This window comes from Sinohyriopsis cumingii, chromosome 1, assembly GCF_028554795.1.
Source record: "Sinohyriopsis cumingii isolate HCF-2022 chromosome 1, ASM2855479v2, whole genome shotgun sequence".
Lineage (NCBI taxonomy): Eukaryota > Metazoa > Mollusca > Bivalvia > Unionida > Unionidae > Sinohyriopsis > Sinohyriopsis cumingii.
The window spans coordinates 19,570,114-19,586,900 of NC_142961.1; the positions used below are offsets into that span (position 1 = coordinate 19,570,114).

At 38.2% G+C, this 16,787-nt stretch overlaps 1 long non-coding RNA gene across 1 annotated transcript; it reads left to right on the forward strand.

The window, feature by feature from the left end:
• The first annotated feature begins 298 nt into the window (after positions 1-298).
• Positions 299-2,211, forward strand: LOC149806513 (uncharacterized). The gene is made up of 2 exons (XR_016420303.1): positions 299-1,733; positions 1,813-2,211. It is a non-coding gene; the product is annotated as an uncharacterized LOC149806513 (long non-coding RNA).
• Positions 2,212-16,787: the final 14,576 nt, after the last annotated feature.

The window sequence follows — 16,787 nt, forward strand, 5'->3', positions numbered from 1 at the left end:
TGACCTACTGTGATGTCATGTGTACTGTTACATCATGACCTACTGTGATGTCATGTTGTGTAAAGTTACATCATGACCTACTGTGATGTCATGTGTACTGTTACATCATGACCTACTGCGATGTCATGTGTACTGTTACATCATGACCTACTGTGATGTCATGTGTACTGTTACATCATGACCTACCGTGATGTCATGTTGTGTACTGTTACATCATGACCTACTGTGATGTCATGTTATGTACTGTTACATCATGACCTACCGTGATGTCATGTTGTTTACTGTTACATCATGACCTACTGTGATGTCATGTTGTGTACTGTTACATCATGACCTACTGTGATGTCATGTTGTGTACTGTTACATCATGACCTACTGTGATGTCATGTTGTTTACTGTTACATCATGACCTACTGTGATGTCATGTTGTTTACTGTTACATCATGACCTACTGTGATGTCATGTTGTGTACTGTTACATCATGACCTACTGTAATTTCTATAAAAAAAATGTTCTGACAATTCATGGCAAGAGCAATAGCACATTTGACCAAGGTGGTATTTGATGTATTGCATTGTGGTATTACCTAATGGCAGTCTATTGAAATGGCAGACCTAATGGCTGTCTATTGAAATGGCAGACCTAATGACTGTCTATTGAAATGGCAGACCTAGTGTATCAGCAGCTGACCTTTAAATATAGCTTAATGTGCACTAAGTTATGTAAAATTAGGACTTTTTTCCTGGCCTCTAAATACAGATAGTTTCTGTATCAAGGTGACCACTATAGCAGGTTTAACAGTATATATTGACAATTATAACTTGCACCAGTTTAATACAAGTGTTTTTATAAGTACGTTGCTCGAATTTAATACAAGTGTATTTATGAGTAACTTGCTCCAATTTAATACAAGTGTATTTGTGAGTAACTTGCTCCAATTTATTATAGCACATAGTAAGTAATGATGTAAAATTTAACTCTCCACAATCATGGTAATTCATTGCACTTTTTGTCTTTTGGCACAAGGGATTTTGTTCCCTATATATTGTGTGTAATTTTTCGTTGCACAAGTTTTTGTAATGTCAGGTATATGTATGAAAAGCTAATAGATCTGTTACTATATGATCACTTAAATTAGTTTAAATTCTCAAGCATGTTAATAAATCTGTTACAGTTTGGTCACTGAAATGAATTTAATTTCTCAAGCAAATCACACACATGTATTTGCTATGGTCACTGAAATGAATTTAATTTCTCAAGTAAATCACATGCATGTATTTGCTATGGTCACTGAAATGAATTTAATTTCTCAAGTAAATCACACGCATGTATTTGCTACGGTCACTGAAATGAATTTAATTTCTCAAGTAAATCACACACGTTTTTGCTACGGTCACTGAAATGAATTGAATTTCTCAAGTAAATCACACACATGTTTTTGCTATGGTCACTGAAATGAATTTAATTTCTCAAGTAAATCTCACACATGTTTTTGCTATGGTCACTGAAATGAATTTAATTTCTCAAGTAAACCACACACATGTTTTTGCTAAACAAATCTGAAACATTAGGAGTCAGCAAGTTAGATTAGATAATGATGAAATTATTTCATTTCAGATGATGTTATGTTATACATGCAGTTGGTAATCATATAGTGTGTACCATAGTCATTTGAATATATTACTGAAAATGGACAATATCATACAGTTGTATCTTTAGACAGTGTCATACAGGTTGTATCTTTGGACAGTGTCATACAATTGTATCTTTGGACAGTGTCATACAGTTGTATCTTTGGACAGTGTCATACAGGTTGTATCTTTAGACAGTGTCATACAGGTTGTATCTTTGGACAGTGTCATACAGTTGTATCTTTTGGACAATGTCATACAGGTTGTAATGTTTTGTCAATTCATCCAGGTTGTATCTTTGAAAAATGTCATACAGGTTGTATCCTTTTGTAATGTATGGCAATTATTTTTGTGTTTTTTAAGTTTAAGACATTGGCAATAATTCTAAGAGCACCTTTAATCGAAATTTAAAATACAGTTGTAAATGATTTGAGTATAGCAGTAGCTGGTATGAAGCAGTAAAAAAATGTTATATAATGATATTTTGTTAAAAAATAACTTTCTTCATTGTTGTTTTTGTTTTGTGAATGAATATAATTCTTGTTATGGATGAGTTCATATTAAATCAAGTAATTGCCTATTTTGTATTGACTTCTGTATATTTCTAGATATTCACAGGATAAAAAGTAACAATCATCTATTTTTCTGGATGGAGTAATTACACATATGTACTGTCAAAACTCTCTCTAGATCAAGTATATCTCTATTCATATGACACCATATTAGTGTTGATCCATATGGCACCATATTAGTGGTAATCCATATGGCACTATATTAGTGTTAATCCATATGGCACCATATCAGTGTTAATCCATATAGCACCATATTAGTGCTAATCCATATGGCACATATTAGTGTTAATCCATATGGCATCATATCAGTGTTAATCCATATGGCACCATATCAGTGTTAATCCATATGGCACCATAATAGTGCTAATCCATATGGCACCATATTAGTGTTAATCCATATGGCACCATCTTAATGTTAATCCATATGGCACCATATTAGTGTTAATCCCTATGACACCATATTAGTGTTAATCCGTATGGCACCATATTAGTGTTAATGCATATGGCACCGTATTAGTGTTAATCCATATGGCACCATATTAGAGTTAATCCATATAGTACCATATTAGAGTTAATCCATATAGTACCATATTAGTGCTAATCCATATGACACCATATTAGTATTAATCCATATGGCACCATATTAGTGTTAATCTATATGGCACCATATTAGTGTTAATGCATATGGCACCATATCAGTGTTAATCCGTATGGCACATATTAGTGTTAATCCATATGGCATCATATCAGTGTTAATCCATATGGCACCATATTAGTGTTAATCCATATGGCACCATATCAGTGTTAATCCATATGGCCCCATATCAATGTTAATCCATATGGCACCATATTAGTGTTAATGCATATGGCACCATATCAGTGTTAATCCGGTCGGCACATATTAGTGTTAATCCATATGGCATTTTATCAGTGTTAATCCATATGGCACCATATCAGTGTTAATCCATATGGCACCATAATAGTGCTAATCCATATGGCACCATATTAGTGTTAATCCATATGGCACCATCTTAATGTTAATCCATATGGCACCATATTAGTGTTAATCCATATGGCACCATATTAAGTGTTAATCCATATGGCACCATATTAGTGTTAATGCATATGGCACCATATTAGTGTTAATGCATATGGCACCGTATTAGTGTTAATCCATATGGCACCATATTAGAGTTAATCCATATAGTACCATATTAGAGTTAATCCATATAGTACCATATTAGTGCTAATCCATATGACACCATATTAGTATTAATCCATATGGCACCATATTAGTGTTAATCTATATGGCACCATATTAGTGTTAATCCATATGACACCATATTAGTGTTAAGGTAATGTATGATACTGACATTATCTAGACTCATAAAACTAAGTCACTAATGCACAGTTGTCGCAATTTGTTGCTAGTGTGCTTTTTCTACCATGCCTTTAATCTGCAGCTTATTAATTGCCACAAGTGTTTTTAATGGTCAGTGACTATAAGCTTATTAATTGCCACAAGTGTTTTTAATGGTCAGTGGCTATAAGAATATACTGGAATTATTAATACTGGTATCCAAATTTGATATTGTTAGTACTGAGTAAAACTAAATATGAATGATAACTAAATACTTTTTATTTCAACATATTTCAACCAGTGTCCTTAGGTTTTCCTGTTGCCTTCATCCTTTAGTGGTTCCTCAGTCAGACTCATGGCCAGATGATAGCATGTTTGAATCCAATAAGAACGGGTCTGACAGCTACCATAGTATCTTACTGGACAAGTCACTTTATTTTGATTGCCTCAGCACTAAATAACAGTTATATATTTCTTGTGCCATAAAAAAATGAAACCAATCCAGTCCTCCACTTAAATGAAATTACAATCATCCAAACCAATCCAATCCTCCATTTAAGTGAAATTACATCCAATTAAACCAATCCAGTCCTCCACTTCAGTGAAATTACAATCATGCAAACCAATCCAGTCCTCCACTTCAGTGAAATTACAACCAACCAAACTAATTCAGTCCTCCACTTCAGTGAAATTACAACCATCCAAACCAATCTAGTCCTCCACTTATGTGAAATTTCAACCAACCAAACCAATCTAGTCATCCACTTAGGTGAAATTACAACCAGCTAAATTACAATCTACCAGATTAATCCAATCCTCCACTTCAGGAAAATTACAACCAACCAAGCCTATCCAGTCCTCCACTTCTGAATCAGTGAAATTATAATCAGATCAATCCAGTCCTCCACTTCAGTGAAATTACAACCAATCAAACCAATCCAGTCCTCGACTTCAGTGAAATTACAACCAATCAAACCAATTCAGTCCTCCACTTCAGTGAAATTACAGTCAACCAAACGAATTCAGTCCTCCATCTCAGTGAAATTACAGTCAACCAAATCAATCTAGTCCTCCACTTAAGTGAAATTACAACCAATCAAACCAATTCAGTCCTCTGCCTCAGTGAAATTGCAGTCAACCAAACCAATCTAATCCTCCACCTCAGTGGAATTACAAACAACCAAACCAGTTCAGTCATCCACCTCAGTGAAATTACAGTCAACCAAACCAATCTAGTCCTCCACTTCAATGAAATTACAGTCAACCAAACCAATCCAATTCTCCACTTCAGTGAAATTACAACCCAACCACTCCAATCCTCGATCTCAGTGAAATTACAACCAATCAAACCAATTCAGTCCTCTACTTCAATGAAATTACAACGAACCAAACCAATCCAGTCCTCAACCTCAGTGAAATTACAACCAACCAAACCAGTTTAGTCCTCCACTTCAGTGAAATTACAGTCAAACAAACCAATCCAGTTCTCCACTTAAGTGAAATTACAACCAACCAAACCAATCCAGTCCTTGATCTCAGTGAAATTACAACCAATCAAACCAATTCAGTCCTCCACTTCAATGAAATTACAACCAACCAAACCAATCCAGTCCTCAACCTCAGTGAAATTACAACCAATCAAGCCAGCTTAGTCCTCGACTTCAGTGAAATTACAGTCAACCAAACCAATCCAGTTCTCCACTTAAGTGAAATTACAACCAATCAAACCAATCCAGTCCTCAACCTCAGTGAAATTACAGTCTACCAAACCAATCCATTTCTCCACTTCAATGAATGTACATACAGATTTGGAGGTTACTGTTGACTTGAAGTATTGACACTATAGTCTACTAAACTGTATCAAATGTATGTTTTATTCTGAGCAGATACCACTTTTATTCTGAATGAATAAATAAAAGGTTTTGTATTTTATTAATTTCTCAATAAAGAATTTACACTTAAATGAAGTTTAATTAAAAAGACATTTTTATAAATTACTGTAGTATCATTTATTTTCGCTAGGCTCAATTTCTTGTGGTTTTGTAAAGAAAAGGCATTTTCATGGGTACTTAAATTCGTGGTTTTGCCTGTCAAAGTTTGCATATTAGTAGGTATTTGATTTCATTGTTTTAACCTCTTGAAATACCCAAAATAAAGAATACAAAAGGATAAAACTATACCGATGCAAATGGCAGTTGCTTTAATGTTAAAAACAATACTACCACCTGTATGAGCACAAATTAAAGAGCTGACAAGTTCCATACTTGCACCATGTTTTCGACCAAGTGAATAACATCAGTTGAAGCCGATTCAGCCAACAACACTAAAACAATACTTCCATCTCTGTGAGCACAAATAAAACACCTGTCAAGATTAATCACTTTCACGATGTTTTCGTTTGAGTGTTCAACATCAAAGGAAGCCACTGCAGCCAACAACACAAAAGCCAATTGGTTATTAAACTACATATCAATGACCTCTTAATTACACCACTGTTCATCAAGTTGCACCATCAGTACTTTCTGACAATCATGGCATTAACACAGTGGCTTAAGAGTGGTAAAATTCAACTTAGACGCCCCCTCGGTTCCTGGACTTCCTAACCCATCAGAAGCTGCGATCACAGCACAGGCGCTTGCTAAACCAGGCATCTGATGTTTTTGTCTGTCTCTTGTACAGACCGACTTCAACCACTAGACTGGACAGTAAATAAAGAGTACAAAGAAGAATTAAAGTCACACTTCCACAAGTGGTATGCTAAAGAGGTTATGGACACCCTTACGGAAAAAAATGTTACTGGTGACGATCAGTGCACAGTATTAGTAAACCTTGAAACCTCAATAATCAAGTCAGTTCACACTATATGGATAATTGCAGTTCACATGACAGTGAGTGAAAGATTGGACCTAATTATTAGTGGTTTTGAGAAAGCTGGACTTGTTTAATTCAGCAATTTGGGGATTATTTACCTGAGAAGAATTTGTGAGTAACATGAGACTTGATTGACACGATGTTGATACAGTGGCTTTGTCCAAAAATCTTTGAAGTGTGAGCTTTAATACTCTGCTGTAATTCGTGTATATACATAGTGTTTCGTTAATAATAGTGATTTAAGAAATACTTATAGTATTTTACAGAATTGTTGATCTTTTGGATTAAAAATGATGGATAAAATGAAATGTGCTTTCAGAAGGATTTAAATGTATCAACAACAGTTGTACTCGAATGAAGGATCGATTTCAATAAGTACTAAATTTAATTTTCATTTACTGTTATTTTGTATTATTTTTTCTTTCAATTTCACTATTACTATTGTTTGAACACCTTATGCTTTTTCTCTATTTTCTCTCTATCCTTACATACCTCACATATTGATTTAAGGCAGTGAGTGTAAAATTAGCTATTGGATGCCTTATCGAACGTGTGTATTGAAACAATATAAAACAATTTATAATTCTTGTTTCAAAAGGTTAAAATAAAAAATAAAACAAGCACATGTAAAAGCTAATATTTAATTACCAGATTACAGTATTCACCTTGATTTATCAAATACTAGTAGCTGTGTTAATCTCTAGGAATGAAACACTGTAAGAAAACGCGTGTGTTTGTGTGTGTGATCATCTTACATGGCTCATTTTTCATTGGGGATTTAAATTCATGGTTTGCGGATACAACAAAAACCACGAAAATTGGTCCCCCATGAAAATTGATGATACTACAGTACCTTAAATTATTTACAGTTTTCGGTTGAAATAATTTTGTTTGAACAATACCAGTAAATGTGAAAAGAAACACATTAGGGTCTTAATATATTTCCTGTAAAAGTTAAAACTTGTGCCTGATTCCATGACAGCTTCATACATTCTACACAGAGAGAGACTAACTGTCAATCTGTTTGTAGATGCCATTTTTTCATTTTTATTATTTTTCTATTCCTTTTCCACTGGATACCTTTCCTCAAGTAATAATACTTTACCATTTTTTAATACTTTAGAAGTAATACCCACATATCTAGCACTCCCAAGCATTTTTTTTAGCTAACCCTAGCCCTAACCCTAACTCCTAAGCTTGTTTTTAGCAACAAAAAGTCTCATCATCCTACCAAGAAGTCAGGCAAGTATGATCTACCCTTTGATTGAGAGATTAGTGCTAGATCCCAACCATACATCAGATACTACTGGATGGCTGTGCATGCTTTGTCAGGTTTGAATGCAACTAGGGGATGGAGGCTGGGAGGGTGTGCCTGTGTCATGGTCATATAAGTATTATTGAATGAACGTGTTTTACTACCAATTTTTTTTCTTCTTACAGTACTTGATCGCATTAGGCTAAGATAATAGATATGGTAATAGGTGAAGAGAGGTATATCCCCTTTAAATACAGATGGCTCAGAACAAGTGAGTGATACAGGAGTTAGCATATCAAGATGCCTGGACATGGTGTTATGACTCTTGATATTAAACTAAGTAACAGAAAAGAGTAAAAACCAACATGTTTTATAAAATTCAAAATATAACTTATTTTACTTGAATACAAAGTGAAAATTTAAAAAGAACTAATAGTATTGTGAATTAAATCCCAGACTGTCCTAAAAGTTCCATCACAGATCCAAAAGTATAGAGTATTCCAAATAAATTCCAGTGGTGTTTCAAATGAATTCAAACCTTGAAAGTGCTGATGTACCAACAGCCTGGAAAAGCATTAATGTGCAAACAGTCTTGATATATTACAATGATATAATCCAAAATGTACTTGAATAAATTTACAATAATTTCGAAATAGTGATTTAGTCTGAAAGTGAAAACCACTTTGTAATTCCAGTAAATAATTTAAAATAAACTCTATCAAATATTAACTGAACACAACTAGAGACTGATACCACTTTCGATATTAATAAAGGAATAAGTAATTCTGAAGTAAATAACATAGTCAACAAAGTTGAGACACAATAACAGAACCAGGCTGACAGTCATTTTCCCATCAAATTCATAATCAACTTGCTTCTAGAACAGTCTTAATTTCTAGAAAAAACTTGACCTTGAATTCAACATCTGTAAACATGTTTACCTCTGAGGAATAATCTCAAAATGTAATCAAAAATTATAAACAACAACTAGCTATGTAATATGTAGTTTAAAAAAATCCATTAGTCAGGTAGGCCCAACTCCTACCTCAATAATGGACAAAAGGTAAATCACATTACGAATTAAATATTCATAAGAATGCCCAATAAAAACTATATACTCCCACTTATCCAGCTGACGTAGTGTGACTTCATCATTGAGAAGCTACTGAATGACTCAGAGAGGCAGTCTGTTGTGTTGCGTTGCTGCCATAGGACCCATCAGGTCAAACTGAGCCTTTCAGGCATGGATATGTAGTTTGGGGGTTTTTGGTTGGTAAAACTAATTTTAATTATGTATTACATACCAGTCACTATTGCATAGCTAATTGCTTTTTTGCCAAAAACTCACCATCCATTTGATGTGAATACGTCCTCCCACAGAGTGGAGAAAAGCCAGTATGACCTTTTGCACACCATTCTGTCATATAGTCATGCAGAGAAGGTAGGTATTACCTGGCATCTTTTCACAGACAATGATTATGCAAGACATCAGAGCTGGGTCGAAGAAAGGCATTCAGCAATAGCAACCAGTAAGTGTTGCATAATTAAAATGTTTTTCTCCCACCCACCAACCCACCAAAACTACATTTTAATAGCAATGAATTATCCTTTTGATGTTGCATAGCTTCATTTGTTAGTTGGTTGGGTAGGCTGATACTCGTCACACTGATGAAAAAGAGAGATACTGAATTGTACTCGCCAAAGACGGAGAGATCAAACTATAGAAGGTTGGTGTCTCTTTGAGCTATAAGTTGTGTCATAACTATGGGCCCCAGAGAAAAATATACCTGTGCTCTGTTGTGCAAAAGAGAAGATATAAAAGAAGGAAAAAGTAGCATGGGAATGCAAAAAACGATGCCTTCATGGCATCCACCAAGGAGTAATGATTAATGTAGGTTCCTGAGATAGCACTGGCTTGAACCTCAAGGGATTTTTAGTTTCATGTAGGAGCGGTATCGATTGGTCAGGGGCTGATATGCTTTTTTGATTGTGATGACAATCCACTGGGAGATAGTAGCAGCTGAAATAGCTATGGGAGCCTTAAGAGGGAGGAAGAGACGCTTCCTACCATTTCTTTTTGCTTTGGAGGCTTATGATAGAAGTGGAAAACCTGCACTAGGCATAAGAGTCTATCTTCATCATCCCCGATTCAGATTTGACTGAGACTGGGGATCTTTCTAGGTAGTGAAGCTAACAAAGGTAATTGATTTTTAGTGAGAATTCCAAGTTGGAAAAGAAGGAAAATGGAGACAGCTTAGTAACAAGGCATGACTCGAGTAGGAACACAGTTTTGCGTGTGAGGACTTGAAAGGAAGCTGCACTCAATGATTCATACAAGACTTTGCTTAATGACCATAAAACACAAAAACGATTCCGTCCGGATATGACAGCAGAAGACAGGTCTCTAGAGCTCAAAATATTTATAAGATTGGCATGGTGCGAATCTGAACTGATTTCCGTGCCCTGAGAGAATTTAAGTGTGCTGAACATCGCTGCTGATTAGCCTTTGATAGCGCATACTGAATACCTTTTGGTCTCAGAAAGGAACAAAGAAAATCAACAATAGAAGTTACATAAGGGCGGATAGGATCAACATGTTTCCTACTGAACCAATCACAGAAGATTCTCTACCTGGCATCAAAAACCTTGGATGTAGAAGCTCTCCTTGTTCGATTGAGGCAACTGGCAACTCGGCCTGAAAACCTGCTCTGGCAGAGAGCTCACTTGAGATGAGCCAGATGTGAAGGTTTCAGAATGTGTTGAGCGTTGTGGAGGAGCGATCCCTAGTGTTGTGACAGGAGGTCCCTCCAGTGAGGTAGACATCTTGGATGATCAGCAGGTTTGAGAGAACGTTGAGCCATGATCGCTTTGGCCACAGTAGGGTGTTGGGAATGATCTGAGGTAAAGAAGTTCTGACTTTTTGCAGAACTTGTGGTAGCAGTAGCATGGTGGGAAAGTATATGAGAATAGGTATTCTCACTGGAAGCTGAATGCATCTAATGCCCAGCCTCTGTGGTCCAGCACATGAGAGTCTTAAAAGGGAAGTTTGTTGTTGAGCCTGGTCACGAACTGGTCAACTGGTCACGAACTGGTCAACCAGGTTCTTCCAGAGGGTGTGCACAACAGGAACTCCATTACTGAATAGTGAAGAGCATATGAAGACAGCGCATCTTTGCCAGGAATGTGGCAAACTCAGATTGCACCATCCTCTGAGGCTGGACAGAAGAAGAGTTTCCAGACCTCCATTCAAATAGAAAGGTCGTGTGTGCCTCCTTGGCATCATAGAGAGATATGCTAAAACGTAAGTGTTGTCTGAGATCATGACACATCGATTCCTTATTCTGTCAATTCATCCTTGCAATGCTAGAAATACTGCTTTCATTTCTAGGGTGATGATATGGAGGACCGATTAGACGCAAGTCCAGGAACCCTGGAGAGTTACGGCTTCCAGCCAGAATCTCGTACATTGGCGAGTGGATACTAGTGGGGGTCGGGTACATATACGGGAATTCCCCACCAGGAATCTGTCCCGATTCATCATGCAAATGGTGAAATTCTGGTCTTAAGGGGATCGGGGTTGATAGAGAATCTCTGCTTTTCACTTTGCGAGAAAGAGGAACCGTAGAGGGCGCATATGAACACGTCCTAAATGAGCCAAATAGGCAGTGGCGTTCAAGGTTCTCAAGAGGGTAGAGGCGAGCAGATAACAAGGCTTTGGCTTGTAATGTCTCTAGGAGGGTCAGGATTCAATCTACTTGATCCAAAGGAACCTAGACATAGTTTTGGTTCGTGAGGAAGTCCATACCCATGAAAACAAAGTCCTGTGATGGAATAAGTTCCGGCTTCTCGAGGTTGGGTAAAAGTCCCAACTGAGGTTCGGTGAATAAACAATGGAACCAATCGTAATAAAGGAACTGAACCTGGACGTTGTGGATAAGCCATTCGTTGAAATAATGTAGAATCAGCTTTTCCAGTAATCAGCGACAGGCCGCTACCGCTACCATAATTTGGGTGAAGACTAGGTACGGAACAGATTCCAAACAGCACAACACGGAATTGAAAAACTTCCTGGTCCAAGATAAACCACAGATTTGCAGTGTGAGGGAAAAATTGTGCAAATAGGCATCCTGAGGATATATGGAGACGGTCCAATCAAATGGACGAAGAGAGTTCCTAATTGAGGATGTCGTCATCATCTTGAAGATTTCCTCCAAAAGAAACTGGTTAAGCGGAGAGAGATCGATTATGATTCAAAAGTTTCAGCTTTACTGGAAGATTTAAGAGTAGGAGGGAGGGAGACTGGTTGTGCAGGAACATCTTGACAGCACCTTTCTGCAAAAGGGTGTGCACCTCTTCCCTCAATTTCACCTGTTTGGACGGGACAGAAAATAGGAGTCCCTGATAGTGGGAGTTGTTGTTAAGAATGACCTTGATAACCCTTGTTCACAATGGATTCCGTACTGCTTGAGCAACCCCAGATAAAAGGTCTAAACGAGCATTACTGGGACGTTCTGGAGGGAGATGCACAGCAGGAGATGTGTTAAGGAAGGATGGTTAGTGAACTTCCTTTTTTCCCTAGACACCTGGGCGCCATGGATCTAATAAGCAATGAGGATGTCTAGCTTGAGTTAGTGGATTGCACTGGGAATGCATTTTCTTGAAACTTTTTGCAGATGGCCCTATCGAGCGATTTGCATGAACACGTTTCCTGGCCGATTGTGATGGGCCATGAGTGGATGTGAAGGATTAATGGTGATGATTCAGCAAGTCTTGAGAAGCCACAGTATGTATTAGGCCCCAAAAGAGGGTCCATACTTCTAACGGATCAGCCCTTAGAAAGTGTGTGATTAAGCAAGATTTTTATAATTTCAATGCAGCGTCATGAAGGATGTGCAGAAATTCCGCCAAACATGTCATGGCAACAGAAAGCATATTCTAGGAGGTCGTAGCCACAGCTTCTAGCACTCGTTGTAAGGCAGGTGGATTCAATGAGGTCTCTCTCAAGACACTAAAGGAAGTACCTGAGAGTGGACCGGCATGGGAAGCTATGATTAAGAATAACCAGGTTTTCTGCTCAATGACATCAATTATTTTGTCGGGAAGGTGTGCTCAGGCTCCCGTAGAAATACCCACTTTGGCCTCATCGGTGTCCACTTGGGAAGGTTTGGTGGGCCACTTCAGTGAATGTACCCGGTAGCTGCCAGCAGAGACAAAGATTCTCAACGTTGAAGGAGTAACATATCACCCTCTACGCTGTCGAGGGATATTTTTGCCTAGTGATATTTCATCAGTGCTAGATGAATGTGTGAGAAAATGAAGTCTTGTTGTGTTGGTACCCTGGAGATCTTTTACAAAATGGAAAGGATCTTTTGGACTGTGTGTCAGATAGTTTGGGGCACAAGTCCGGGAGTAAAAGGAACAGGCCTTTTCTTCTTCGTCCAACTGAGAGGAAGGGGTGGGCCTGAAAGGTGACATTGCCGCTGCTTTTGTCTCGAACTAATTTGAGTCAACGAGGATAGAGAGGGCATCGTCATCGTCATAGTCTAGCACACTCTTGAGTCATATAATAACTGGGCATCACTATATCCCTTGGTGGATGGGGCATAGGAGCACTCTGCGCCTGGTCCATCGTTTACAACACGAGTTCCAAAAGGGAGAAGAGAACGTCTGTCTACCCTAGATATGTAACACCTTTAGCCTTCCTATTGGAGACCACCTGGTGGGAGGTGACGACGGGACACGAGCTGCAGCATCACATCCACTGTGAGAGCAAGGTCTAGTTGCCCATGCGGACATAATGGACAAAGAGCCCTGAGGTGGAGAGCTCCACATCCTGTAAGGGTGCATTGGTGTAATCAGGAAGAGAGGACACATGCGATCCCTATCCTTAACTGAGACCGATGGGTAGACTCCATATCCTGCGCAGGATGGGATGGTAGAGTGGAAACTGGGTCCATACCCTCTGTGCATAATGGGTGCAGTTCCTCACCTCCCTAACAGGAGGGAACAACACTCTGCCATCAGAACCATGAGATGTGCTCTACCTTCCTAATGGTCAGAAGCAAACCGCTGTTGCAGTGCTCCACCTCTTAAATGGAAGGGCGCAACCCACTGTCGCAGTGCTCTACCTCCCTAATGGGAGGGTACAATCTGCTGTCACAGTGCTCTAACTCTCCAACGAGAGGGAGTGACACTCTACTGGAGGCATACATGCTGTTTGGAACATAAGACATGTTTGTCTTTTCCCAATGCAGGAAAGTCCTTCCTTGAACATCTAGTCTCTCCTTCTGGATGGGCTTCAAATGAGACCTGAAAGAAAATCTGGAAAAATCCCAAGATGAGGGGAAGGGAATGTTCCTCTAGCTTCTATATGCATATTTGAAATCAACTGGATTCTAGGTGCCAGAAATTGCAAGGTTTTTTCGTGTGAACTATGAGCACTTGATGCAGTCGGCATGAGTTTCACATGAGCCCTTCATGTGGTTCCACTGCCCCACTGACTGTCCTGACATTATCATGTAGTGTTTAATTTTTTTATTTATGAATGTCATGTTAGATCACTTGTTGCCATGAAACTCACCTGGTTGTATATATTGTCATACCGCATACACCCCTGTGTATACACTAAGAAAGCTGTATTCACGAAGTAACAATAGAGTTGACTTCGCATAAATTACCCATAGTTTTTCTTATAGAAAAATATGATATTTCGCCACTACTCTTATTAAAGAAACATGCAAGTAAATATTCAAGATCAATGCTAGTGTGGGCAAACATTAAAACTATATTTGAAATTGAAGATAGCGGAAACAATGTCCTCAATGTTAGGCAGAGCTTGTCATATTTCTTAGAAAACTGCGACCTACCCGTACCATAGTATACATATGTAATGAGCATGTGTCCACCCCAAAAGGATGGAACACGAGGTACCGTCAGAAGCCCTTTACAGAACCAAGTTCTAAAGGGGAAAAGGTTACCATATGTCTTTTCTTAATAATAAAATGGTATGGACAATTGTAACATCAAAACATATATAACTGCAGAAGGAGACCAATTTTATTTGTGGTAAGCTGCTACAGTTGGCATAATTTCTCTGGTGAAGGTTTTGGCAAAAGTCTACACAGATGTTGTCCATGAAAAAGAATGACAGTTAACATCTACCTTTTGCACATAACCAGGCGACATACAGAGTGGTGTGGAAAAGGTTATACTGACTTTTCTCCATGCGTTTTTGGCATGAAAATAGATTAGCTACACAACAGCGACAGGATAATTGTTGCAATTAAAAATGTCAGGGTACAGTTACATTTAAATGCAATCCAAGCGGCCACTGCCCCAACCTCTTTAGCTGATATACACAATGATACATCAGGCCTGGATTTATATCTCATTAATGGAGAGGATAACCCATTGTATCCAAGGCGATGGAGAAATATTGTCCCTCATTAACGAGTAATATGAACAAGAAAGATCTACTTCTTCTGGTCAGCTCTATTAACTTGGATCCCACAAATGATCCCTTATGTAATTTTCTAGACACCCAAGAAGGACAGTCATTTTAAGAAATAAAACTGATTCCCAATGAACAGGAACATGTTCATATCAGTAAAAGCAGGGGTTGTTATGAGTTAACTCAAACTATTGCAATGGAACTATCATTATTTTGGGTTGACCAACAAGGTGTGTATCTCCCTGAGAATCCTTGCTATACTTAGAGTAATTAGGAGCAGGTTTGTACTTTATGTGAGTTGGATAAGTTCTAGACATTGGTTTAAAAGGATGCTTTATTCCACTATGTCAAAGGCAACATAAAATTCTATTCTAGATGAAGGGCTGAAGCCTTTGGTCCAGATGGTAAGACTTTGCAAGAAGGTCAGAGCAGTCTTCCTTCTGGCCTGTACCCTCCCTTCCATGATATTGGAATCAGCCCAAGATTGTAGACCAAGAACCACTGAAAGAGATGGAAGCTAACTTCTCCTTTGAGAGTTCCTAAGAAGGCAGCAGTTGTGGTAATAAGACTTTTGAGGGAATGCGTTTCTGCTTGCACCACTGGAATAAAAACTTTCCTGTTCCCTATTATTTTTAACTGGTGAGCTAAGAATCACTTTCTTCTAAAGGTTTGTTCGATATCAGCCAAGCATGTCGGTTCAGTATCTCAGTGTATATTCAAGAAGACCTGCATGAAGCATGATTCCCTGGGGAATCTCTGCTGTCAAGTTCATTAGATCATTGATCCATGATTTATATGCACTTGAGAAGAGAATTAAAGATTAGAGAGTAATCCAATTCCCAAGCCTTGTTCAAAACTTTGGAAACGGGAGAGGGAGAAAGCATATATTGTGTCTCACAATTGTGGTTCCAAAAAAAAAGGTGTCAACTACCTAAGCTTTCTGATATGGTACTAGGTGCACAAATGGTCAATGACCAAGGGGAGTAAGAACCATTCAGTATAAATTAGCTGAATCCACTAGAACATTCAGGTTCCCTGGGATGTGGCAGGTTCTGGATGTGGATTTGTCAGTGATGACATCCCCTGTGAAAATCCCAGATCAGTATACCGAGGTCTGGGGACTTGTTTTTTCCTTGCTTCTGATATAATTGAAAACAGTTGATATGTCAGAATGAGAATGCCATTACTAGGCAGTGTCTCTTACAATGAAAGATACCCACTATGTCCTTTATCTCCTAGTGATGAATGTACGATAAGCACTCGTGAAAGGTCCTGAGCCCAACACACTAATAGGCAGGTAGGCAGCTAGTACCTGGCCCAGTGTCTCTGTCAACAGCTTAGACTACATTGTGAAAGGTTGGCGGCTGTACCTTGTTAAAACTGTTAGATGTTACCAGTGCAAAAGAAGAGCTGTTGACACTATGATCTTAAGGTTGCCTTTCAAAGCAATGAACTATGACCCCAAAAGTAGTTTTGTTTCTGGCATAGTAACCATTGGCAAATTCTGTTAATAATTGTGGAAAAAGAGACTCAAAATTTTCAATCTGACATATTTCTGGTAGCTCTTCTGTCATGGCCACAATTCTTCTTCATATAGTCTACATGGTCATAACACTCTGGACTAAAGCCACTACCTCGTAAATAAATC